The sequence below is a fragment of the Paroedura picta genome, chromosome 3 (genome assembly GCF_049243985.1).
Source record: "Paroedura picta isolate Pp20150507F chromosome 3, Ppicta_v3.0, whole genome shotgun sequence".
In the NCBI taxonomy this organism is placed as follows: Eukaryota; Metazoa; Chordata; class Lepidosauria; order Squamata; family Gekkonidae; genus Paroedura; species Paroedura picta.
In genome coordinates, this window is record NC_135371.1 from 143,246,399 (window position 1) to 143,273,329 (window position 26,931).

Genomic DNA, 26,931 nt, shown 5'->3' on the forward strand with positions numbered 1-26,931 from the left:
CTACCCCTCCCAATTTCATCATAGAATCATAGAGTTGGAAGGGGCCATACAGGCCATCTAGTCCAACCCCCTGCTCAATGCAGGATCAATTTGGTGTCATCTGCAAATTTATTGAGAAGTCCCTCTACCCCTCATCCAGACAATTTACAAAAATGTTGAAAAGTATTGGATCCAGTACCAAGCCCTGGGGCAACCCACCGCTCACCTCCCTCCAATCCAATGAAACACTATTAACAACAACTCTTGGAGTGCAGTTTTTTAACATTTCTCTATCCACCTAATTATCTGAAAATATGTCCACAGTCCTCCAGTTTACCCTTCAGAACATCATGGGGAACCTTGTTAAAAGCCTTGCTGAAAACAAGGTAAACAACATCAAGTGAGTTTCCATGATCTAGTAAGTCCATAACTTAGTTAAAGAAGGAAATCAAGTTGGTCAGGCAGGACTGGTTGGAGACAAATCCATACTGACTTCTCCAGATCAATAAATTGTCCTTTAGATCAGTGGTCCCCAACCTTTTTATCATCGGGGACCAGTCAATGCTTGACAATTTTACTGAGGCCCGGGGGGGGGTAGTCTTTTGCCGAGGGATGTTGCCGCCACCTGAGCCCCTGCTCCACTTGCTTTCCCACCAGTGCCCCTGACTGTGCAGCAGCTGTGCAGTGCCACGCCGAAGTGGAGCCCCAGCCATGGAGGCCGCTGGAGAGCACCAAAGGTGAGCCGGCGGCAGAGTGGCAGGACAGCCCCCGAGGCAGTAGCTGGGGAGGAGGACGAGGAACCATGGCCCGGTACCAACTGATCCATGGACCAGTACCGGTCCTCGGACCGGGGGTTGGGGACCACTGCTTTAGATGTTTGCAGATCACTTACTTTAATATCTGCTCCATTATCTTCTCTGCAGTCTTTAATAAAATGCTGTCAAAATGCCGAATCAGTGATTTGAGCAATTTGAATTGTACTGAACCAGGAAACCTTGGATTCCAAAAGTACCAATTATTTCTCCTGTGCACATCCCTAGTGGCAACCCAGGAGAGGGTCTTCTTTGTCATGGGACCAAAGCTCTAAAACTCCCCCCCCCCCGGGGAGGTTCATCTGTCTTCTTGTGTTGTCAACTTCTGTCTGGGGAACTTTTTTGTTTTGTTTAGCATTCCCTCAGTGATGCTGTTCCCAATCAAAGGTTTGGTTATATATATATATATATATATATATATATATATATATATATATATATATATATATATATATATATATAACCAAACCTTTGATTGGGAACAGCATATATATATATATATATATATATATATATATATATATATATATATATATATATATAAACTGTATTGTATGCATTTTAACTCGTTTCTTACTTGTTAATTATGTAAGTTTTGGAGAGGAGATGATTTTAATAGTTTTATAATTTTTTTTGTATGCATTAAATTGTAGGCCACCTTGGCAGCCCTTTTGAGAGCATAAAGACAGGATTTTGTAAATAAATAAGAAAAATAATGAAACTGAGATGAAATATAGCCTGTCTATCATTACTGATTTTCCATTACAACATTCAGCTACGTGTTTGCTATACTCTCTGTTCACCTAGGGCAGCAATGATGCCTAGTCATTCTAATGTTCTACATAAACAAAATGCACACTCTCATGCCAGAAAATCTCCTACATAATATAGGAATGCAGCAAACTGGGCTTCTGTGGCAGACAAGACAATATGGGAAATATTTCCTGAAGGCAGAAGGTTTGAGAACCACTGCACAGCAAAAATAAGAAGGGTGGTTGTGCAGTTTATATTCAGAAGTGAGACAACCAACTTTGAGCTTGCCTTTATAACCACTACTAACATACTTAGCACGCACAAAGACAGAATACAGGTTTTGATTCTGTGTCTGGTTCACACTTGCTGTAAGATGTGGTGGAAATAAAGCGATGGATTGCATAGTTGGTAAAACAGAATATACCTCCTCACACTGTTGAATTTCCTTTGCATTAAACTTAAACAATCAATTGTAATGAAAGAAACTATCAGAGTAGAAAGCTTTTGTTTGCTTGGTTTGCTTACTTTCTGTTTAGAGGGATTTTGTAAATCAGGGAAATCTTAAAAATTGTGATCCTCCACTGAAATGTTTCATACCATTTTATGTGTGCTGCCTCAATGGCATCTCAGAGTGCAATCCTAAACAGACATGCCTTTTAAAGTTCGTTGACTTTGGATAAAGAATGTTCTAATGAATCATAGAATCATAGAGTTGGAAGGGGCCATACAGGTCATCTAGTCCAACCCCCTGCTCAACGCAGGATTAGCCCTAAGCATCCTAAAGCATCCAAGAAAAGTGTGTATCCAACCTTTGCTTGAAGACTGCCAGTGAGGGGGAGCTCACCACCTCCTTAGGCAGCCTATTCCACTGCTGAACTACTCTGACTGTGAAAATTTTTTCCTGATATCTAGCCTATATCGTTGTACTTGAAGTTTAAACCCATTACTGCGTGTCCTCTCCTCTGCAGCCAACGGAAACAGCATCCTGCCCTCCTCCAAGTGACAACCTTTCAAATACTTAAAGAGGGCTATCATGTCCCCTCTCAACCTCCTTTTCTCCAGGCTGAACATTCCCAAGTCCCTCAACCTATCTTCATAGGGCTTGGTCCCTTGGCCCCAGATCATCTTCGTCGCTCTCCTCTGTACCCTTTCAATTTTATCGACGTCCTTCTTGAAGTGAGGCCTCCAGAACTGCACACATTGGGATTGTTTTACTATTCAATTATATGAACTATATTCAGAGACTGGTCCCTTGAAGTATTATATTAAATGGTGCTCAGTATTAAGAGAAAAAAATTGTCACAGGTACTTGTAAAATAACTAAAAAGTCAAGATAACTAATTAAAGATTGAATGTCATTCCCCGACAATTAGGAAGTATCTTTCCTATCTATCACTCTGTTGATAATAACTACTTAAATGGCAACATGCCACTAAGTGAGATTGGGAAGAACCCAAAGTACACCATCCTAGATGTGCCCCCAGGCACAATACTAGTTACTAAAATTAATGTTATCAAGGATGCTTTAATTTCCTGTATCTATGGACACGCTCAACCAATAAGCATTCTGTGCCCAGGCCTATAATATTTCAGACTTCTCAAACTTTATCACCAGCCAAACCTCCTGATCCTTCCTAGTCTCTGACTAGACTTTCCCGTAGACATCTATCCACTGCAACCATTTCCCCCCAATTTCTTCTATTTTTCCTAAGCAAGTGGATAGGGGATACTTTCTAGGGGACAATTCAATTCCTTATTTCCACTGAGTTTCACCTGGAGGGATCATTAAGTGCCCAGCTTCCACTATCACATGTATAATGCACACAAGCAAAAACTGCAGTGTTAACATTTTTCTCCAAAGAGAAATACCTACAGAAGTACACATATGGAAAATGTTACATTGCCATTAGGACCCCTCTGGCATGAAGTTTTCTTTTCACATCACATCAAATGCTCTTAAGATTGCTTTCCTTTCATTAGATTAGACTTCCTGCTTGCTTCTGATTATGGATCTTTTAAAACCCATGTGGAAATCATAACCTAGAAATTCTCAGATGAACCAACTCTACAGATATTCATTTGTGCAGGGAAAACATTTCTTTAGAATTAGTTCTATGCTTTAAAGAGGTACCTCTCGCCACCCCAATCACTGTCAGGATTTCAACAGCTTGATTTATCTAGTGCCTTATAAGACAGACCGAGCCACAGGAATTCAATGGGCTCTTAGAACTAGGCTGCATACAAGAAACCCATCTAATGGCAAACCATCTCATTTTAAGAACTCATTGATCAGCTTGGCCCAAGGTTCAAACTACAACAGAGGTAAAGAAGGACAAACCTTAAGTCCTGTCACACTGTGTATATCTCCCTTTTTAAAAAGGACTGTACCCTGAATGTAAGACAACCCCCTTTAAAATGTTACACACATACACAAATTATTATTTGAAATAACTGCAACTTGTATTCAAATATACAATGGTTCCCTCATTTTTGTGATGGCATACCTATTTTTTAAAAACCTAGTCTTTCATCTGAGTAAATACTGTAGATTTTTCCCCTGACATTGTTTTGATGTTCTACAATTCTCTTGCTGAGAATTCAGTCAGGAAAACATTGACTTTCACATTCATTTTATAGATGTAATAGCAATTGTAATACTGAATATAAAGTCACTTACCGTTGTTTCCTTACTACCAGTGTGCTTGCGATCATGAAACTGTAAAGAAAGAAAAACACAAGGGTGGTTAAGAGTAAGACAAACTCCAAATATCTCAGTTAAACATTTACCCCAATTTGCAGCTATAATCTGGCTCCAGGAATCCGCTTAGGTAGCTGCTGGCATCTTGAGAATCAGGTGACAGGCAGTTTGTTCAGTACCCTGCCTGACGTATCAAAATTATGCTGAAAAATACACAAAAGTCATTGAAGCATATCCAGGGGAGAATTTCAGCAATACTGAGAAGGAGGAAAATTTCCTGGGTCAAAAAATCCATTCAGAACACAAATATTTGCATCAAGGCAATTACCTATTGAAATGGTGCTAAGGGACAAAGGTAATTCAATAACTTCTCCACCCCCCTCCTTTTTTTTTTTTTTGTTCCTTTGATAGTTCAAGGTTTAGGTGGAAATTTACAGAACAACCAAGAGCAAGGGGGTTGGTTTCTATGGAGGGGAGGTTAACACATTAGATGGGGCTGTATGTTAATGAGTGCCAATGCTGATTAGGAGATTGATTCACAAAAGGAACACAATATCCCTCAGATACATGGGCTAACCCTGGCATTTGCAAGTTTCAAAATGTTTGTTAAGGGCTATTTCCGAGCATACTCCTTTGTACATACCATCTGAATCATTCCAAAAAGGCAAAGACATGGATTCTTTCTCTTTGGAGACATTTATTTATTCACTGGAAGTCTTCAAGCAAAGGTTGGATACACACTTTTCTTGGATGCTTTAGGATGCTTTGGGCTGATCCTGCGTTGAGCAGGGGGTTGGACTAGATGGCCTGTCTGGCCCCTTCCAACTCTATGATTCTCCACCCCCTTATCATAATCCTTCAGTATATGCTTTGAGCACTGTGAAAAAGGCTAGTTCAAGAGACAGTCATTTTGAGCTGAGAAACAAGGAGGATGCTGTGTGCCTAATTCATCTTCTACCCACGGGCTCTCTACACTAAACCACCCGTCAAGCTAAGGATGTTCAATTAGATAATAATCTTCACTGGAAAGATTGTTTAAGAATATATATCAGAGTCATCTGCTTCAGTTTCCTGACTGAAGCTCAGTACAAAAGCTTAAAGAGTGGTTACAAAAGCAAAACATTGCAAGCAGACTACATGCCTACACATCAGCAGATGGAGAGCGCAGAGAACCTACAGGAGGATGTTTGCTTGCTACCTGCAAGCGGAAAAGCTTCTCTTTCTCTTCCCACCCCAGTGAACCCAGAGGTTCAACTTGAGGGGGAGAGCAGTTTAAAACAACCCCTATGCAAAACCTTTTAAACAGCTGATCCTGCAAAGAGAACACTTTCTGCAGGCTTGTCTTGAGGTCTGTTGGAGGAATGGTTTGGACTGCCCCCTCCCCTGCACAGCCTGGAGAACCACTGATCCTGCAGTGTACAGGATTGGTTTGGGCAGGGCTGGGATGCCCATTTTGAACCAAGCCCCATTGCAGAGCCCAGTTGCCGGCAACTGATCCTTCTACTTCCCCCCTTTTGAAAGAGGGGGAGCAAAAGAGAGTTTAAACGACTGCCTACTGGCAGACTGAGCAACCTGTTAAATTTAAATGGCCATCAGACATTTCAGGGTTCCATTTCACGTTCCCCCTTCCAAATGAAGGGAAGCCAAAAGGATTGCTGGAATGGCTCTCAGCCATTCAAGCCTTACAGTAGGGCATCTCTGCCCACTAGAGAAGTTGAATGGCTACAAGCCATTCCAGCAGTCCCTTTTGCTTTCCTCCCATCAGAAGGGGTGTGTGTGAAAGAGAGGGTTTGAAATGGCTGCCATTTAAGCTTAACAGATGATCAGTGTACCTCACCCCCTCTGCCTTAGACTCAAAGCAACACCCAAACGAAATGCAAAAATGCACTTTTAATAAAGTATCAGGAAAAAATATACAGTATAATCTTGAATCCAATGGCCCAACTTACTCAGGGCCAAAAATCATGCGTCATGAGTCCTTTGGCTTACACCTCTGGCCACGTCCTGACCATACCTTTAAACCCCATTATCAAGAAGCTCAGCCCAGGTGGTTTTAGACATTTCTAGAAGACGGTCTATTTTTTCTCACCATGCATCACATCATGTTCTACCCACTAGCAGCTTCCATTGTGTGACATGAGGACACTCTGTGCCTAAGGGATCAAAGATCAACGGTACAGCACCTGCTTGCCTGTTACCACCTTAGGATCAGCTGCAGGCATTTTGCAGCTTCAACCTATTTGGACTGCCCAGATAGCATGAAGCAGCTGTCCTGGTGGGTGTCAAATATTATCCCAAAGTACCTATGATCACCTGAGTGCTGACAATCTGAGGGCTACAGCAATTTGTAGCACAGCCCAGTACCAGTACCTGTGTTGTGATTCCTTTTTGTCATGTCTGCTAGATGGGGGTACTTGCATTTAGCTGTGATTGTATTTAGCTGTTGTTACCTGTGAAATAAAGCTGAAGGAACAGAATAGGCAAAGATCTACATGCCTTTGTCCCCCTCTCTGTTCCATCGTGTAACAGAATTTCTCTTGCCAGCAGAAAAACAATCCTACATTGGTCAGCATAAGAGAAAGTTCAAGAAGAATAGGGAGGGAATTTTCCATTCCAGGAACTGATTTTTTGTTTTGTTTAAGATATGTGCGTCTTCTCTACCAAGTAATTTTTAAACCAAGATGTTTCTATTCTGTCTACATATCAGATTGTTCTTGAATGCCCCTTTTGCTGACAAAAGAACCTCAACCAACCCCACTGTGTTATAGAAATTTGAGAACCTTCAGATCTCAGCCGGGAAGACTACTGAAACTCAAAATTTTGCTTGTCCTTTAACAAAGACAAGGTGTTCCCGTGTTCAATGGAAACTTTAAAGCATTTTTTTTTGTATTGCAGCCACTGGTTTTCGCTACTTAGATTTAGTGCTTTGGTTCAGCTTTCCAACAGATGGAGGGTTATTTTTCCCCCATTATACCATTTGATTTATACATGTTTAGAACAGACAAGGTTTAAAATGAGTGGATGTCTGTTTAATATTTGGGGCTGTTAAGGAATGTGTTGGCCTTCATCGTCGGTCCTCACGGAATGTGTGGCTGTGTCTCATGTGGGCGGCCTGAATCAATACTTTCAACATTAAAACAAGTCATAATTAAAATATGCATGCTCTACAAAGGCTTTAATTACCAAGCAGTGCCGGCTGCCTCTCCCTGGCAACATCACGCCTGTAGGAAAGACGATGCTCTACCACTACAAAGGCAGCACTAACAACGCAACAACGCACGCAAGATATAAAAAGAAAATAAGGTTGGATTGGAAAAGAGAAAATTGGCCCAAATAAATATCTCACAGATGAACATCCTGATTTTGCAAGCTGGAATTTCACAGCATATATATAACACACTATTTGGGAATGAATCATGTCTGTGCTATTGGCTATGTCTAACATGCTGCAATTTCCCTCGAAGAAGAAGAGACTTTTCCTGTCTTCCCCATTCTGATTCAGTGACATTCACTCATCTTTATACTCACTTCATAACCTGATTAGCTGCGTTGAGAAAATGAACATGTAGCTGCTTTACGTTATTAAAAAGGTAAGCCTCAGACAATTTGTCAAGGTCAACTGGCATCTGCTCTCTAGGGTCTTATGGTAGAGGTTTTTCATATTTCCTGCTATCTGATCCTTTTAACTGGAGATTGCTAGGGTTTGAACCTGGGACATTGTTTATGCAAAGCAGATACTTCACCACTAAGCCTTATACACGATACTCAATTGGGCAACTAGTCTATTTCACAATGAATGACCTTTTAAAGTCTTGGGCAAAACAAGGTCTTTCTTGCCTGTGGTTTCCTAGCTCCATTTAGCTAGTGGTTACAGTGACAGAATCTGTGATTTTTGGTATGCTATGTATGCAGCCTACCACCAAAGTAGGGCCTATGCTGGATCATATTGATGAAAAAGTATAGCATTTAAGAGAAATAGATTAGTGACATGCTTAAGCACAAAAAAAAAAAGAAATGTTAAGAACTGTAAAAATAATTTTGATCAACTTATCCCTCCTCATTGCCACTAAATGTCTGAAGCAAAAATAGGTCCTAAGAAATGGATAGATATGACCACATGATGTCCTATAACAACTGTCTGCGAGCAGCATATGTGTGAGTCAGCTTCTCCCAATATGCCACCATTAGAGCCCTCAAACAACAAATCTCCTGGAGACCCTTTTCGTCAACCAGGGCCAGGGCGTTTCCAACCTGGTAGAACACTCTGCCAGCAGAGATCTGGCCCTGTGGGACTTATCACTGTTAGCTACTCTGAGCCCACTGTGGAATGGACAGCCTATGCATGCATGCATGCATGCATGCATACATACATGCATAGACTTGTAAATGGGCACGATACACACAATCTGGGATCTAGCAGTCTCAATTGTTAGAGCCACTCCAGGCTTCTTCATAATGGCATACAAAATTGTTGTTTCTGCTAGTAATGGACCTTCATAAAACTGCTTTCCTAGAATCACATCAGATGTTAAGTTCTTTTAACAAGAACCTGACTGCATTTAAAAATAAGTAGCTCTGGACACATTGAACAACTGTTATATCTAGTCAACAGAGATAGGTTAAATTTACACAATCTAACATAATCACAAGACAAATTTCTCCAGAATTCACATCCTAGGATAACAAAACAAAAACAAAAAAACCTGCCACAAAGTAAAGAACAAACTAGAGAAAGTAGAACTGCAAAATAATGTCTTTCTTATTGCGTACTGAAGTGTTGGAAAGTTCAGGAGATCCTCTGAAAGATGAGGAGGGTGTAGGAGAGAGGATATGGAAGGTGCCAGGAAGAGGGAAACAGGACAGAGTGTGGAGGGAGAAGCAGAGGGGAGAGCAAAGTGCTACCTCAGAAGTTTTGAGGGTACCCTGCCATGCAAGAGGGCCTGAGACACTAAGTGGCACCAAACCAGGACCAATTTTCCTAGGCAGAATCTGCTGGGGTTGTGTGGAAAGCTTAAGACAGAGGGTCAGATAGAGTTGTATGGAAAGGATATAGGATTACCAGTTCTAGATTAGGAAATGCATAGAGATTTGGGTGATGGTGCTTGGGGTGTAAAGAGTGGAGGGATCTCATAGGCACATAATGCTATAGATAACACTCTTCAAAGCACCGATTTCTTCCAGGGGAACCAGAGCTGCCAACCTCCATGTGGTGATATCCCAGAATTGCAACCACTCTCCAGAAGAGGTCAGTAAATGTAGGTTGTCACTTGCACAGGAAGCAGAGAATGAAGCAGGAAAAGGGGAGAACCTATTGGGAGTTTTCAGGAAAACTTACATACTTACATACAGAGACAGACAGATTGATTATGTATGGTGCCGAGCTACCAGCTGTTTCTGGCCATGGGACAGCATGCCCTCCTGCTTCCTGTGTACTGAGGGGGGGATGATTTCCCCTGCCCAACCCAGTCCGCCCCTGCTTTTCATGTGTGCACATGAAGCCGGGGCAGAAAGGTTCTGCTGCGCCACATCGCAGCAGTGGCGGGTGGCAGTTTTCACTTCAAAAAGGTGGGTTAGGATCACAACACTATCCCACCATTGTGGGAGTGAAAAAAATGTCCCATTCAGCTCCATGGTGCTGTGAATCACCTTGGTGCCGAACAAGGCGTTTTTTGTCCAGTCTGGGGCACCATGGGCGGGGGAGGAGTTGGGCCTTGATGGCCCAGCTCTTCCCTGTACACACAGGTCTGGCCCGTTATGGCTGCCGATGGCACCCACATTACAAAGGGGAATGCTGAAAAATCAGCATTCTGTTAACATGGGATATTGTAGGCCCTAAAGCAGGTTAGGGCTGGGAGGGAGCCGGGCTGATGGTGACATTGTGCATCAGCAGGAATTTCCCCCACTGTCATGCAAGCGCCAACCCGGCTTTTTCCTCCTGTGCATAATTAGCCACAGAGGGGTAAACAATGATAAATGGAGTGCCCTTGACATTAAACAACCGATTCCCTCAGTTGCTGTTGCTATGCAGCGACTGTATTCAATATTGGGGTTTGTAAGAAAAAAAAGCAGGATTGCCTGCTGCAGTTTGGACATTTCCTGGTTATTTTGTGGCAGGGTTTGAGAAGGGAAGAGATCTCATCCAATTATAACACCATAGAGTCCATCTGCAGAGGCTCTGCTACAATCAAACTCAGGACACACCAAAAGTATGTGGTACAACATGTCGGGGACACTACACCTGTGCAAACAGCTTTCCTGAGGAGGGATCTTCAAAAATCTACCTCTGGTGAAATTTGAGGGAAAGATGTTTAAGCGAGCTAATAGAAATGCTCTTCTTAACGGGTGTGTCTCCAAAATTTGGAGATACATGGGCATGGATTTGTATGTTAAAGGAATATCCCAGAAACTGGGAGAACATATTAGAGGAGTATACTGAGACCTGAGTATACTGATGTTCTAGTCTCTGTGATATTGATTTTAATATAACCCTTTCCTCTTGCATGCTATGGGTTGAGATGTCCAGACCCATAATTTGAAGTTTCTTTGACATTATACTTAACCAGTTGAGAGAGTAAGGGTCACTCAAAAAGTTAATCAACAAACTACCTGGTTGAGCATGGAAATGAATTTTTAACCAATATTTAAAGGACTGAAACCAAGCCCTGGCTTCTAGACTCTGTTGGCCAAGTTCTGCGACAAGTGTATGATTGGCCACACAGTTTGGGATTCCTAATAGATGTCTGAAAAAGGAAGATTGGATGTCTTACAATTTATTATTTAATGCATCCATCCATATTGGGATTCTATAAAGAATCTGAGGAATTATTTTAGCATTGTAGATTTTAATGGCTGCTGGAGTAAATGCATCTAGCGGATGATGGGAGGCAGAGACAATGGAGGTCTGTGAATAGCTGAGAAGTAGAAAATGGGACAGGGGAAAGACAGAAGATATGGGACTGCCTGGATGATGCAAAAAGGAAATAATGTGGGGAAGGGGATTCAGAGGAAAGTGGTGCCCTCTCACAAGCGTTTCCCCTACCATGGAAGTGGGCCTGGCCCAGGGTCTAGCAGCACACCACTGTGCCATAATTTGCCTAGATCAGGCTTTCTTAACCAGGATTTCATGACAGCTTTGGAAGGATTTACCAAATGGGTGGGAGTTAATTGATTTTAATATAATTTTAAAATTTGCTAAACAATTGTGCCACTTCTGGGTTTTCTTGAAGCCTGAAGAATGTTTCAGGGGTTTCTCATTGGTTAAAAACATTAAGAAGGTTGGCCTAGATATAGGCTGCCTGGGGCTTCCCTGGCGTGGGGGAAGTGTAAAAGCTGAAAACAGAGGGACAGATAAGAGTACATTTCCTTTTTGGTAGGAAAGGCAGAAGGAAACAGGAAATCAGGAGAAGCCATGGGGAGGGGGGTTGAGAGAGGGGAAAGAAGAAAGGGGGGGGAGGAAAAATAAGACACTCCCTGCAAGTATTTGTGGGTTCCAATAGGAAATAGCAACTTTAGCCAAATCTGAGGATCTTTCATTCCAGAGACTGGAGTGGTGGATGGACATGATGTACCTTTCAACAAACCTGAAAAATGCCTCATGTTTACAAGGATAATCTGAGATCTTAAAAATACCCAGAAGGTTTTAAAAACCTTTATTGATAAAAGCAGCACCTGAAGCTTTAATAAACAGAGTCCCTTAGAGCAGGGGTAGTCAACCTGTGGTCCTCCAGATGTTCATGGACAACAATTCCCATGTACCCCTGCCAGCAAATGCTGGCAAATGCTGGCAGGGGCTCATGGGAATTGTAATCCATGAACATCTGGAGGACCACAGGTTGACTACCCCTGGCTTAGAGGCTATTGCTAGGCAAACACAATGGACTAGCATTCCAGGCTAAGGAGAGGGCTGTCTTGGCCTTTGAAGGAAGATTGTGGCCTAGCAGCAACCACCAATCAACTTGATACCATCTGAATTGGCTGACTGACCCTGGTAGTTTGTTGCTGTTCAAGAACAACCATTTCATAAAAGTCAGTGTAATGTAGTGGTTAAAGCTTCAGACCTGGGCCTCGACTTCCCATTCTGTTCTGGAAAGTACTCAGGTGAACTTTGGCAAGTTATACATTCTTTACTTAACCTATCTACAAGGTTCCCCCAACAGAAGAGGGCCCTCAACCAGGCATGGCTTGCCCTGGTAGTTCAGCACCAATCAGGATGGAGCCCTCAGCCAGGAAGTGCTAATAAGGAATCAGCTCTCCACCTCCAACTTCCTGCTGGTTTCAAAAGTTTGTTGGGTGGAAGAGAAGCCAGCCTCAGAGCATGCCATGCTGCCAGTAAGTTCCCCTGGTCTCCTGGCCTCTTTCAGCTCAGAAGACATGGGGAGGAGGAGCAATTTGCCACCTGGGGCAGCCTCTGCATACCTTCTGAAGGTAGAGGCTGCAGGAGGCTCAGAAATGCCCCCTGCCAGCACTCTGGGATCCAGTGCAGCCTATCTATCTATCTATCTATCTATCTATCTATCTATCTGTCTGTCTGTCTGTCTGTCTGTCTGTCTAGGATTTTTATACTGCCCATTCTTTACAGCACTGGGAGGTTTGCTTCTGAGTAAGTCATGGACCCTGCCATGGTTATTACTCTACTGCCAGCATCTGCAAAAATGCCCTCCTGAATTTGGCAATGAGCTAAGAACCCCTGTCACTGACCTTTTAACAGGAAAAGAGTAGGGACAGAAGACATTACACAAAGAGCTCTCACAACCTTTGTGCTGTGGGTATTGAAAAGCATAGAATGAAATGTGCCAGTTTTGAAAACAGGTCCATTGTTACTGAGATCACTGCTTTCCCTCTGCTAGGGGTCAGATCCATGATGAAATTAATTGAGATAACCCACCATGATGACTGGGTATCTCTAGAGGCTGCAGGTGTCCCTGTAGCTCCCCTGACCACCTCTTAGCCATGATGCAAAACAAGACAGCCCTGGACATTTTCTCCCATATCCTTGCCAAGGCATGGCTACCAGAACTATCTGGGCACAAGATGGCAGGTTTTAAAGAACCAAAAGTGCCCCCACAGCCTAGCACATTTGAAGTACTCTTTTGCAGGTGGCCTCAAGAATGTAAAGATGCTACCCTTTGTAGGACACTGCATCCCACTAAGTTGGCTGAGGAAACAGATCATCCAACTTGGAATCCCCCTCCAGTGCCTCATGTAACCACAGAAAAGTCTCCTTGCCCCTTTCCCTCTCTGCTGTGTAGCACAAATCTGGCTGTGAGTCTGCAGCAGCAAGCCCAATTTCTGTGACCTAAACACAAAATCCACTACTGTCTCCCTCTTGCTGTCATGTTGGGGGAGTCTGGACAAAGCATCCACCAGGAAGTTGACTTTACCTGGCAGATGACTCTGGGTGAAGCTAAAATGGGAGAAAAATTCAACACAGTGCATCTGCTTTGTGCTTTGCTTCTGCAACTTCCTTATTATCTCCAGGTTTTTGTGACTGTTCTAGACTTGGAAAGGACGTGACACCTTTTAAAGCCAGCTTCACTGCAGCTGCTCTATTTCCCCAGATTGCCTTGGCAGCCAAGAACTGTTGACAGGAAGGTCCATGGATGTAGCTTGCCATCCTGCACTCTTGTAACAAAACTCCAGCCACAGTGACATCAATAGCATCCACTTGGACCATGAACTGCTTGTAGTCTTGGTGGGCCAGGAGCAGCTCAGAGGTAAATAGCTTTTTCAACTCAATTCAACAAAAGCTGATTGACACTCAGCAGACCATTGCAACACACTCCCTGAATGCTTTGCCCTCTCCTACTCCCTTTCATTTTCAGGAAATTCATGATGGAAAGGGCAACCTGGAAAAAGTTTTTTTATGAGACTCCAATAGAAATTTGCAGTTGTCTGCGGGTGTGTGTGGGACCCACCCAAACACATCCTGAACATTTGCTAGGTCCATTTACAGCCCTTTAATATATATTTATATAATATATATATTATTTAATATATATTACCTACAAAGTGTTCTACAAAGGGTATAAATATATATTTTATATATATATATATGTGTGTGTGTGTTTGTGTGTGTATGTGTATATATGTGTATATATATATATGTGTGTGTGTATATATATATATGTGTGTGTGTGTATCTTGGCAGACTCAATACGGGGTGGTTTGCCAGTGCCTTCACCAGTCATTACTGTTTTACCCCCCAGCAAGCTGGGTACTCATTTTACCGACCTTGGAAGGATGAAGGCTGAGTCAACCTTGAGCCGGCTGCTGGGATTGAACTCCCAGCCTCATGGGCAGAGCTTTCAGACTGCATGTCTGCTGCCTTACCACATTGTACCACAATAGGCTCGTCATACATACATACATACATACATATATATTTGAGAATAATACATGAGGTATATCTATTATTTCCTCGTGTTACAAATTGTTCGGAAACCCTCACCATTATAATGTTATTATCCGGATATGTTTCTTCCTGGTTCTGTTATAAGAAGATTGTTCCAGGTCTAATCCGCTCTCATCAAGATGTAGATACTGTCCATTCTTCTTTTTTTCATTTTCTTTCGGGAAAGTGGCTAGAAGACTGTTTCATCCTCACGAATCATGGAGCTATTATGGTCTTATCCAATCAGTTTTATATTCTTGCTCCTTCCTTATCCTGGGAGATAGTCTCATGTATTCTGAAAAGAGAGAAAAGCAAGGCAGGTTTGGTTCATTCAGAAGTCAGGCTGGCTAGCACTTTCAGGGGCAGTATTGGACCCATTTTCATAAAAGGTGCAAGTTTAGTAGATAAATTTAAACCACAAGAAATAAATGATTCTTTTTATTTATTCTTGTATCCTATTATTTTGTTCTATTTTTTGTTAATTTGTTTACATAATATTTAACTGCTCCACAGGAGTGGTATAAATAAAGCAGTAAGGGGGGTTGGGGTGAGCTCAGTCCGGGATGGGGAATGACTCCCATTGGCCCCTTGGCCCCAGACTGACAAGCGGAGGGGCCAATCCTCCGCTTGTCAGGCCGGGGCCAAGGGGCCCTCTGCTTGACACAGCGGGGCCAACGGGCCCACGGCTGACGAGTGGCCCCTTGGCCCTGGCCTAACAATTTGGGAGGCGCGAAGTACCTCCCTACCCGCCCACCCCCCAACGCGGTTGGACTCTCCACAAGCTGACAGCCTCCCCTGCCGAGAAAGGCCGCCCAGCCCCAATGGCAAACCCGCCGCCGCCCCGCAATCCCCCCGCCACCTCACCATGACCCCCGGCCACCTCACCACGCTCCATCCCAGGAAAGCTCGCCGCCGCCACACTGTGCCAAACTGCTTCCGGTGCCAAGGACAAGTGCCGAGGATGGACCATGCAGCCAAATGGCTGCATGGCCCACCTGGACACTGCGTGCACCCCTCAATCACGCACGCCTGCCACGGCTCATAAACTGCCTACCATAACTCCCCCCAGTGGGAGGCCATGCCACGGGGACACTGCCTGGACGATGCACTCAGCCTCCCCCACTGAGAAAGGCTGTCCAGCCCCAACGCCAAGCCCTCAGCACCCGCCACCGCTGCCCAGCGATCCCCCCAGCAAATCACCCCAACCCGCGCACCTGCTCCATCCCGGGAGCCACCACCGCCAGGCTGCACCAAGCTGCTTCCAGCGCCCAGGATGGGCTCACTGTGCCAAACACCCACATGGCCTGCCCCTGGGCTGTGCCTGGACGCTGTGCATGCCCCTCCCCCTAAACAACGCAAGCCTGCCATTGCCCCTTACATGGAACCGGTAACTCCACACAGGGGAGGCACTCCAAGGGCCCTGGGACTTGGGGGCGGTGGGTGTCAACCCTGCTGCCATCAGGGGTGTTGGATGGCCCACCCAGGAGTACACCGAGGACCCCAGGGCCATTCTAGCACCCATTGTATTTTGTCATACAATGGGTTTTGCCTCTAGTTAATTAATAACACATGAAGATCGAAGACAGTAAGTATTTATGGATAATTTTAATTATGTTTATTTTGACCTTAACTTGATCCTTCATAGTACCAAATTGAGATTATGCCTTCCCAGCATTGGAGAAAGTCATCTGGGGATTCCCTGTGGAGCAGGCTTGTAATTTTGGCCGTTGAGGCAAGATGTCATAGGGCAGCACACAAGATCTTCAAACTTACTCAGCCATATCTCTGTTTTGGGCATGAGTGGTTGTTTCCATCTCTGTGCTATAAGCAACCTAGCCGCCACTGTTGCGTAAAAAACAGTTCTCTTAAACATTTTGGCATATTTGGTGGCATGAAGCATAGTAACATAGATTTGGCAAGCATTGGAAATTTGTATTTCATGATGTTCTGCATCTTGGAGTGGACTTTGATCCAAAATTTTTAAAAGGCCACCACATGTGATAGTAGGATCCAATGGCTTGTTTGCATCTCCATATGATTTTTGGGAGATTTTCCTAATATTTTAGGGGGTGATGTACCACCTATAAAACATTTTATACCAGCCCTCTCTGAAGTGTTGGGATTTGGATAACTTTAACTTGGACCATAATAGTTCCCATTCCTCATATTTGATCTTTTTTTTCTTCTTTTTAATGGGGTTTTTAATGGGGGTTTTATAAGACTTTGTAACCCGCCATGAACTGATTCGGAAGTGGCAGGGAATAAATCAAAATAATGATAATATTATCATGATAATGATAATGATAAAATATTTTACTGGTGTCCCCCTATGTCCATGCACATTTGTTCTGACGCATGAGTGACTGCCCCCCCCCAGAAACCCCCGGATACTACTGAAACATTGTCTTTCAGTCAATTATGTCAGGCTGGGGTTAACAGTGCATAATAAATAATAAACACTTCAGAATTGAATTATAATTTATATATTCCGTAAGTATCAAATGAGCACACCAGGCCTTATATTCCAAGAAGGGTTATTACTCTTTGCAGCATTCATAAATTGTTCACTATTTGGCCTCATTGCACTGCGTGTTGTGTTTTACTTGCTTAAATAAAAACACATTTTTCATTTTTCATTTCATTCATTTTCATTAAAGGATATTGAAAATGTACAAGATCTTGTGCTAAGTCTAATAAAAAGGAGTACTTGAAGGGTATTAGTCTAATAACTCTGGCAGTTTAACATAATTCTGAGCAAACCATGATTTGGTAGCTATGATTAGCTGGTGTCTAAATGTTTTCTTTTGGCTAAAGAAAAAACAAGCTAATTTGATTCAAATACAGAAATAAAATGGACTTGTGAGGAGTCTGCCAAGACACTTTTGTATTATTCCTACACTGGAGGTTGTATGAAACTATACAATATAATAGTATTCATTCTGTACTATAAAATCATCAGAAGGAAAACATCCCTGGATTCCGGCATTGTACATCCAGGTATGTTGGTGATGTCACAATACAGTTTTTTTTCCCTAAATCTATCAACTTCTTTGTAGATCTGTGCACCAACTTTTATTTGTATTCATTTTCACTGAATTTTGTGTTTTATTTTTAAATCTTATGGTCTGCATTTTTAAAACGAGTATACTAGTTTGCTTTCTTCTGCTGTGCGTTCATTTATCTGATTAACTCTTTCTTAAAACATTTGGTTGTTTCTTAATCTTGTCAAATTCCAGTTAGAATAGTTTTTGCATTCCCTCTGTCATTGGGATGTTTCCTTCCAAGATCTCCTCAGCCTTTTCCTTTGTTTGCCTTGTTGTCATTCTGCAATTTAGATACAGAGCTAGTGAGGGATTTAAAGGGAGCCGGCAGGGTGATTGTCATTATCAGCTATTCAGCGTGTTGGCTGCATTTAAAAGATGAGATCAGTACCCCAAACAGTTGACAACGGCAGGAGGCCTGCCCACTCCCTTTAAAGCCCTCCCCAGCTAGGAAGGGATTTAAAGGGACAGGACAGGGTGACGGCAATTATCAGTTGTTATGCACACACTCCTCCTCCACCACCACCACCACCACCCACCACCTTCTCAGGTACTGCCTGGGAAAGCAGGTGGAAGCATTTAAATGGCCAAATCATGATTCAGACCATTTGATTCGGACCATTTGAATGTAGGGAATGAGTGGTTTGGGTAAGGTAATAAAGTACCTGAATCAGCAAGCAGGATGGTCATGGAGGAGATGACATCCTGTGTGGTACTCTTCTGCCCCATCAATGTGCATCTTCAGCCATTTTAACATTCCAGTCTTCTCAACTTGGACAGACAGCGCTTTTCCATTTTGCTGCATAAATAGTTCTAGTTGCATTCATCATGTATTCAAATATCTCTTCCAAGATTTTTGGTAGTTGATTGGGTACAATTCCCAGTAGCATATTCTTAGAGTCCATTAGAAATTTGAATTTTAGAACATTTTGCATTTTTCCATGTATTTCCTTCCAGATTTTTAAAAACCTTTTTACAAGTTTACCACATAAGGTTAAAAGTTTCTTGACATTTCCAACATTTTCCGTTATAGCTTTTGTCTATTTTTTTCAGCGTCCTGAGTGATGTACCATCTAAAAAAACATTTTGTACAGGTTTTCTCTTAACATCTGACTAGAAGTAATCTTATAAATGCTGTGAAGCACACTATTGACCTTACAGCTAGGGCCATGGCAACAGTTATCACTTTCAGAAGACACTTGTGACTAAAAAAAATATCAATTTCCCAATTGCAACTAGAGCCAGAGTGGAGGACTTGCCATTCAAGAGGTCTACTTTGTTCACCCAAGCGACTGACAATTTTTTGTCAGTGTTCAAAAAGAATCCTCATACTATGCACTCCCTCAGCTCATTTCCACCAGTTCCAACCAGAACTGGTTCCAACAGTGACAGCAGGGCTTCACCACCCCTTTCTTCAGACAGCAGAGGCCTCTGCAACAACAGCCCCCTAAGGGTCAGGATATGCCATCTAGCATACTCAGAGGTTCTGACCCAAGAGGCTGGGGGGGGGGGGACCTATGGTAGTTTACATTTCTGGAACAGGTAATCCTTTTTCTCCTCTGCTGGCTTAACATTACCCAGGATAAATGGGTACATTCAGTTGTTGTTTCAGGTTATCATTTGAAGTTTATGTTCCCAGAACTGGACCTACAGGTTCATGAGTTCCTGAAAAAAATGGGTGATTGAGGAGGTTCTGAAAGAACTCACATCCAGAGGATTTTTCTCCAGGTTTTTCTTGGTGGAGAAGAAAGGCAGGGGCTATAGTCCCATTTTGGACTTTAAAATAAATGTCTGCTGGTTTCTAAGTTCCATACAGTTTCCCTCAGTTCAGTCACTGAATAGAACCCAGTTGTAATTGGTTCACACATTACAGTGCTTATTGGTCCTCCTGATGGCATCCACCACAGCTGTGGTGCCCTATGCTAGATGACATATGAGGGAATTACAAAGTGGTTTGTTAGATCAGGGGTAGTCAACCTGTGGTCCCCCAGGTGTCCATGGACTACATTTTCTGGCAGGAGCTCATGGGAATTGTAGTCCATGGACATCTGGAGGACCACAGGTTGACTACCCCTGTGTTAGATGGTTTGACTGTGCCAGAAACATTAAACGTTTTTGGTGCCTAGGTCCATTATCTATTCTTTCAGATGGTGACTAAAAGAGTCTAACCATTTAAAGGGCATTCCCTTTAGGGTATGGGTCCCTGAAGTGATGCTTACAACTGACTCCTGCTTAGAGTGCTGAGGTGCACACTGTGAGGGGGTGTCAACTCAGGGCCATTGTTCACATCAGGAAAGGTCATACCATATCAGTGTACTTGAACTCAGACCAATACATTTTGCCCTAACGGTGTCCACAGATTTTGTTACTGGGAAAAGGGTCTTGATCCAGAGATAGAAAAACTTGGCCATGTTCTATGTGAGCAAAAATCCTCCAGTCAGCTGTGCAGGGAACCGTTATGGACATGGCAAGAGATGGTGTGGTTGCAGGCAGACTTGAAGATAATTCATATTGCAGGCCAACTTCGCTGCAGAAATCACATTTGCAACCTCTCACCTGGCAAAATTATTTAGGGTAGTTAGATCTCTTACCGCCCTCGAGGAGGGGCACCAAAATTTTAGGAAATTGGATTTATGCTGCGAAGCATTAGCAAGCTATTTTGTGGACAAAGTCTTGGCGCTCCGCCAGGACCTAACCGCCACAATTGATACAGAATGTGAACTGGAGGCTCCATGGCCATCGCAGGGGATACTATTTGATGGCTTCAGATGGCTCACATTAACCAAAGTGGAGAAATTGCGGGGTTTGGTGAGCATGACCACTTGCTGCTTAGATCCCTGTATGTCTTGGCTGCTCACATCAGGTGACCAACATATAGGAGGCCCCTGACATCAGGTGAGATTCCCAAGGGTCAAGGAGGAATTGGTATGCCCTCTTCTAAAAAAAACCATAGCTGGACCCATGGGACCCCATCAACTATCACCCAGTTCCGCATCTTGCGTTCCTGGGAAAGCGGGCTGCAGCGGATCAGCTCCTAGCCTTTTTGGAGGAAACTTTGGCCCTAGATTCATACCAGTCTGGCTTCTGTCCTGGCCATGGGGTGGAGAAAGCACTGGTCACTCTGATTGATGATATCTGTCACCAGATGGACCGGGGCAGGTCAGCCATTCTCATCCTTTTAGATCTGTTGGCTGCATTTAAAGTGGTTGACCATGAGCTGTTGTGGTCGCCTTGCTGGGACTGAAATTAGAGGGACTGTGCTGAAATGGCTGACCTCCTTTTTCCAGAACCGGAAGCAGAGGGTGGCTGTGGGGGAGGAGTTATCTGACCCCTTTGTGCTCCCTTGTGGAGTACCTCAGGGGGTGATACTCTCCCCTACACTTTTTAACATCTATATGCACCCTCTAGCCTAGCTGGTTTGGGACTTTGGGCTGTTTTGTGACCAGTGTGTGGATGACATCCAGCTGTACCTCCTGATGGACGGACAGCCGGACTCCCCCTCCTGGATACATTTGCCAGTTGTTTGGAAGCAGTGGCTGGATGGCTCGGGCAGAACCATCTGAAACTCAACCACTCCAAGATGGAGGTTCTGTGGCTGGGTAGAAGGGGGCAGGATCAAGAAGTATGTCTCCCATGCCAAGATGGGGTGCAATTAACAGCTGAACTGGTCGCCAGGAATTTGGGAGTGACCTTTGATACCTCCCTTACAATGGAGGCTCAGATCAAGAAAGTAGCTGAAATGGCATTTTTTTTGCCAAGCACAGCTACTAGTGCCCTACCTGCCTTCGGAACACTTGGTCACTGTGATCCATGCAACTGTCACTTCCAGATTAGACTTCTGTAACTCACTCTATGTGGGCCTACCCTTGTCTTTGACCCAGAAATTGCAGCTGGTACATAATGCAGCTGTGCGAGTCCTCACCAGAACATCTTGGAGGGCCCACACCCAGCCGGTACTACAGCAGCTGCTTTGGTTACCAGTCTACTTCCAGATCAAGTTCAAAGTTTTGGTTTTGACCTTCAAGGCTGTACACAGTCTAAGTCCCACTTATCTTAGGGCCCACTTATCTTCCTATGCCCCCTGCAGTGCCCTACACTCTGGGGGTATGAATTTGCTGGTTTTTCCTGGTCCCTAGGACATCCACCTGGCGTCGACCAGGACCAGGGCCTTTTCAGCCCTGGCCCCAACCTGGAATGAGCTCCCAGAAGAGCTAAGGGCCCTGACAGAGCTTGCTAGGTTCTTCAGTGCCTGCAAGACTGAGCTCTTCTGCCAGGTATTTGGCTGAGGGCAGTAACCGGAGATGGCATCTGTGTATCCCCCCCCCCCCGTGTGTATGATCCGACACTGGATGGATAGGATTATAGCATCATCAAAGCTGACCTGGTTGGAATAGATACTGGGTTGGAGAAAGTATGCCACCGCTTGTCTTTTGGCTTCTTTTATAGCTATTGTATGTTTAAGGGGTTTTATGGGTTTTATGCTGTATTTTATTGGTTTTATGTTGTGAACCTCCCCATTTTTATCTCTCTTGAGGGGCGATATAGAAATCCTTATCCATTGTTGTTTCTCTAAATATTTGTGAAACAGCCTAGGATGTGGGACGTGTCCGGCTGTCCAAGTTAGAATAGGGCCAATCAGGGTACAGCCAGCTTTGCCCTGATTGGCCCTGCCCCTGCAGCTCTCGCCTTCCGTCCCTGGACTCTAGCCTCTTTGATCTCAGATGCCTCAGTGCCTGGAGCCAGCAGCAGGTAAGGGGAGAGGGCCCTGGGCAAAGCGTCGTGGTGGGGGGCTTGCTAACAAGGGCCTCCTGGCCTGCTGACTGTCTGCTAAGGAGCTGGGCCCCCGCCCTGCTAACGAGCTGCCCAGCCCCCGCCTGCCCCACTTGATCTGGCTGTGAGCTGCAGCCCAAAGCCCTATTCTAGCTGCCTGGCCAGGGGCCAGGGGAGGGGGCCCTTTCAAGGCCCATTCTTAGGAATGGGCTTTGAGTGTGAATATAAATAAACAAACTGAGGGAAAGGGTACTCTACCCTGGAAACATATGGTGTGGCCAGCAGGGGTACAGGTGCATGCACTGTTCAGAGAAATGGGAGCACCCACTGCTGGAGCTTTAGCTTTGAAAGTTCACCATGATAGGCCTGCACATGCACGGTCCCTATGTATGTCTGCACAGAAGACACCCTTGTAGAAACAGGTCAGAGTATGGTTTCCCAAGACTAGTTGGTCTTCACAAAAGCCCAGATATACTCTAAGGAGGAAAAAAAAAGATTTTCTGCCAAAGAAATAATGTAGTCCATCATTATTTTATTGGGATTATTTGAAATCAGCCGCAGCTGTTTCTTGACTGGAAAACTTTGAACAGAGTGGAAGGCATGTGCAATATGCAAAGGCATACCGTGCTAGTCCAGAAACTATCTGCAAACAATTTTTACAAGGCTGTTAACGTTGCACTTCTCCCCAAACATTCCTCACATCTTTCTTTGCTGTCAAGCTTTCACTTCAGATGCAAAATAGTGATTCACTAAAGTGGGAGAAGAAAAAGAAAATGAATTGTAACATAGCCCCCCCACACACACACACACACTTTAATGCATTTGTGCATTACTGTGTCAATGCACAATTATACCTTTTTAATTTAAGTGATGGGTTATGTTGACTGCTTTATTTCATTTTTTTTTGTCCTTTATATGAAGAGCAACTGTTCAGGCAGTACTTGTATGACAGCATTGTGCAGAAGCAGTGGGAGGTGCTGCATACACTAGGAGCTATGTGCATACATATTAGAGTCAGTTTTACTTTCCTACAATACATGCATCTGGATTGGATAATATCTAAATTAGACAGTTTCCTCAGATGCAGAGAGAGATGAGCTGCTGCATTTAGAAATGTGGATTCTTTTATTTCCATATAATGTATACTACTGCAGGCCATCAGTCATATTGTTATTGCTGATTCTTTTTTCCAAGTCAAGTGTTTATGAATATTTCCAAAATGGTGAACACTCAAATCTATATTAGTAGCTTAATATTTTGATTTATGCAGTGTACCCAAAGGAATGATTAACACTGCACTGGCAGTGATCTAACGTTTAAATAGATTTCACCCACCTCAGTAAAATCAGACAGGGCCATATCCATACCATCTCTTCTCCAATGAGCTCTGGATTAGCATACATGATGCTTCCTTCCCCATTTTATCCTTACAACAGCCCTGTTACAAAGTTTAGGCTACGAGTATGACTGGCCCAAGGTCACCGAGTAAATTTCATGTCAGTTTGAGGATATCAACCAGGATCTCCCACATCCTAGTTTGACACCTTCGCTGTTACACTCCATTGCCAGAGCAGTGAAAACTCAAAATGTGGTTTAAGTTTGAGAAGATGAGGCCATATGCTCTTTGATGGGTAGCATTACAGTTCAACAGAGGGAATCCCAGAACAAAGTGTTCCTCTCCCCTTGTTTTCTACTCAGTCAAGAGAAGCTGGATATGGAAACCCCTCCCATCCTTACAGAAAACTAGCAGCTCAGAGAGAAAGCTAGGCTTTCTCCTCGACTTCTGTTTCCTATATTTCTATGTGGGTGAACAATTTAAAACAAACTGCCCGAGGCCTGACTTAGCAGCCCACGTCCATAGTAGATAAGGAAGAAGGCTGCCAGCCTTAGGCCACTCACATGGAGGCTGGAAGGGGTGGAACACAATGGCAACCTCGTCTGTCAGTGCTATCATCTGGGCTAACCAGTCAACAGGGTGTGGCATGAAATGAGCCCTGCTACATTATTATTATTTATTATTCAATTTATTTCCCACCACTCCCTTACGGCTCGTGGTGGGTTACAGTGTCTTAAAATCCCCATTAAAACCCCATTAAAAGACATAAAACATTACCAACATGGCAGAAAATCAATAAAACCCGACTCCCCCCCTCCCACTACTAGCGGGTGGAGAAGGAGGTCCCGATGATGTGTACTTCAGATCCCAGATTCCGTGGGGGGGGGGCATAGATCTATCTTACCAGCCCTGGCCTCAAACATATACCTGGCAGAAGAGCTCTGTTTTTCAGGCCCTGCGGAACACTGAAAGATCCCGCAGGGCCCACAGCTCTCCCGGGAGCTCATTCTACCAGGTCGGGGCCAGGACTGAAAAGGCCTTGGCCCTGGTCGAGGCCAGGTGTGCTTCCCTAGGGCCGGGAACAACCAGCAGATTTTCACCCGCAGAGCGCAAGGCCCTGCGGGGGGCATAGGGCAACAAGCGGTCCCTCAGGTATGTGGGTCCCAACCCACGTAAAGCCTTAAAGGTTAAAACCAAAATCTTGAACCAGATCCAGACAGCAATTGGCTGTCCCTCCAAGATGTACCAGTGAGGCCCCAGCAGCTGCATTTTGCACTAGCTGAAGTTTCCGGATCAAGGACAAGGGTAGGCCCGCATAGAGCGAGTTACAGAAATCTATTCTGAAGGTGACCGTTGCATGGATCACTGTGGCTAAGTGTTCGGGGGACAGGTAGGGCGGTAGTAGCCTGGCAAAGGTGGGAAAATGCCTGGCCGGCTACTCTCTTGACCTGCGTCTCCATAGTCAGGGAGGCGTCAATGGTCACACCCAAATTCCTGGCCTGGGACGCGATGGTAAGTTGCATCCCTTCCAGGGTAGGTAGGCACCCTTCCTGGTCCCGCCCCCTACGTCTCAGCCACAGGACCTCCATCTTGGAGGGGTTGAGTTTCAAGCAACTCTGCTCGAACCATTCCATCACCACTTCCAAACATCTGGCGAATGGTTCTGGGGGGGAGTCTGGGCGGCCATCCATGAGAAGATAGAGCTGGGCATCATCAGCATACTGGTGACAACCCAGCCCAAAACTCCGTACCAGCTGAGCCAGAGGGCATGAAGATGTTGAACAATGTGGGGGAGAGGACTGCGCCCTGTGGGACCCCACAAGGGAGTCCGTAGGAGCGTGAGAACTCATCCCCCACTGTGACCCTCTGGGTCTGGTTCTGGAGAAAGGAGCGTATCCAGCACAAGGCTGTGCCCCGTATCCCCGTGCTGGCGAAGTGGTGGACCAACAGTTCGTGATCCACGATGTCAAAAGCAGCCGACAGGTCTAGAAGAACTAGCACTGCCGACCCACCTCTATCCAGCTGGCGATGGAGGTCATCGAACAGGGCGACCAACACCGACTCCACCCCATGGCCAGGTTGAAAGCCAGACTGATATGGATCGAGTGCTAAAGTTTCCTCCAAGAATGCCAGGAGCTGGTCTGTCGTAGCCCTTTCAACCACCTTGCCCAGGAACGCCAGATGTGACACTGGGCAGTAGCTGGCAGGGTCCTGCTGGTCCAGCATAGATTTTTTTAGGAGAGGGTGAACCACTGCCTCCTTCAGCTGCTCAGGGAACTCCCCAGACTCCAGGGAGAGATTGATGATGTCCCTGAGCTGGCCTCCTATCCTCTGGCCACCTCCCTTGAGGAGCCAAGACGGACAGGGGTCAAGGGGGCAGGTGCTCGCCCTGACCAAGCCTAGCAACTTGTCCACTTTGGATAAAGAGAGCCATCTGAAGCCATCAAGCATCACCCCCAAAGGCGGCCAACAGGCCTCCAGTTCATTTTCTGTGTTAACTGTGGAGGGAAGATCGCAGCGGAGTGACGAGATTTTATTCGCAAAATAGCTCACTAATGCCAAGAGAAGTTAGGGCTTCTGGAGCTTCTGCTTGTGAACAAGGAAGCCTTTGAACTGATGCCCTGGCCAATCAGGGCTTTTCTACAACATTGGAGGCTCAGAAGCAAATTAGTTCAGAAATAGCAGATAGCTGCACCTTTACTCATGCTGATTTTTTTTAAATATTGAGGGTTATATCCACTCCAGGATATCACGGGGGAAAGCTAATGTCTAGATCATGCGAGGTGATGATACCACTTTAATTTACTCTGCTCTGCTTAGAGAAAATATTCTTTCTTTCTTGTTTTTTCCTTTAAAAAACTCTATTGGGTTATGATTTTCTAATGTTCTTGGTAGTATTTCTGTCTTCTTGATTTTTGAGATAAGAATTTTCGAGACCCAACACATATCAATTCTTCAATATGAAGAAATCCCAACTATTAAAAGTAATTTGTTTACCATTGTCCTGCCAATTTCCACTGTCTTTATTTAGCTAAGTATAATTACAGAAATCTTGAAGATATACATTTCTAATTAGTGTACTTAAGATGCGTATATAATAATTATATTTAAACTGAATAGGAAAAGTATGCCCTCTTCTGTTGCTGCTTTGC

General features: G+C 44.3%; 1 protein-coding gene across 4 annotated transcripts in view; it reads right to left on the bottom strand.

Moving 5' to 3' along the window:
* KCNJ16 (potassium inwardly rectifying channel subfamily J member 16) overlaps nucleotides 1-4,342 on the bottom strand; it is a 63,407-nt gene extending 59,065 nt beyond the window's left edge. Inside the window, exon 1 of one of the 4 annotated variants that reach the window (XM_077328346.1) lies at nucleotides 4,222-4,342. The gene's annotated coding sequence lies outside the window, so the exon portion shown is untranslated. The remainder of the gene's footprint in view (nucleotides 1-4,221) is intronic. The other 3 variants (XM_077328343.1, XM_077328345.1, XM_077328347.1) reach the window with 3 other exon arrangements.
* Between the last annotated feature and the right edge of the window lie 22,589 nt (nucleotides 4,343-26,931).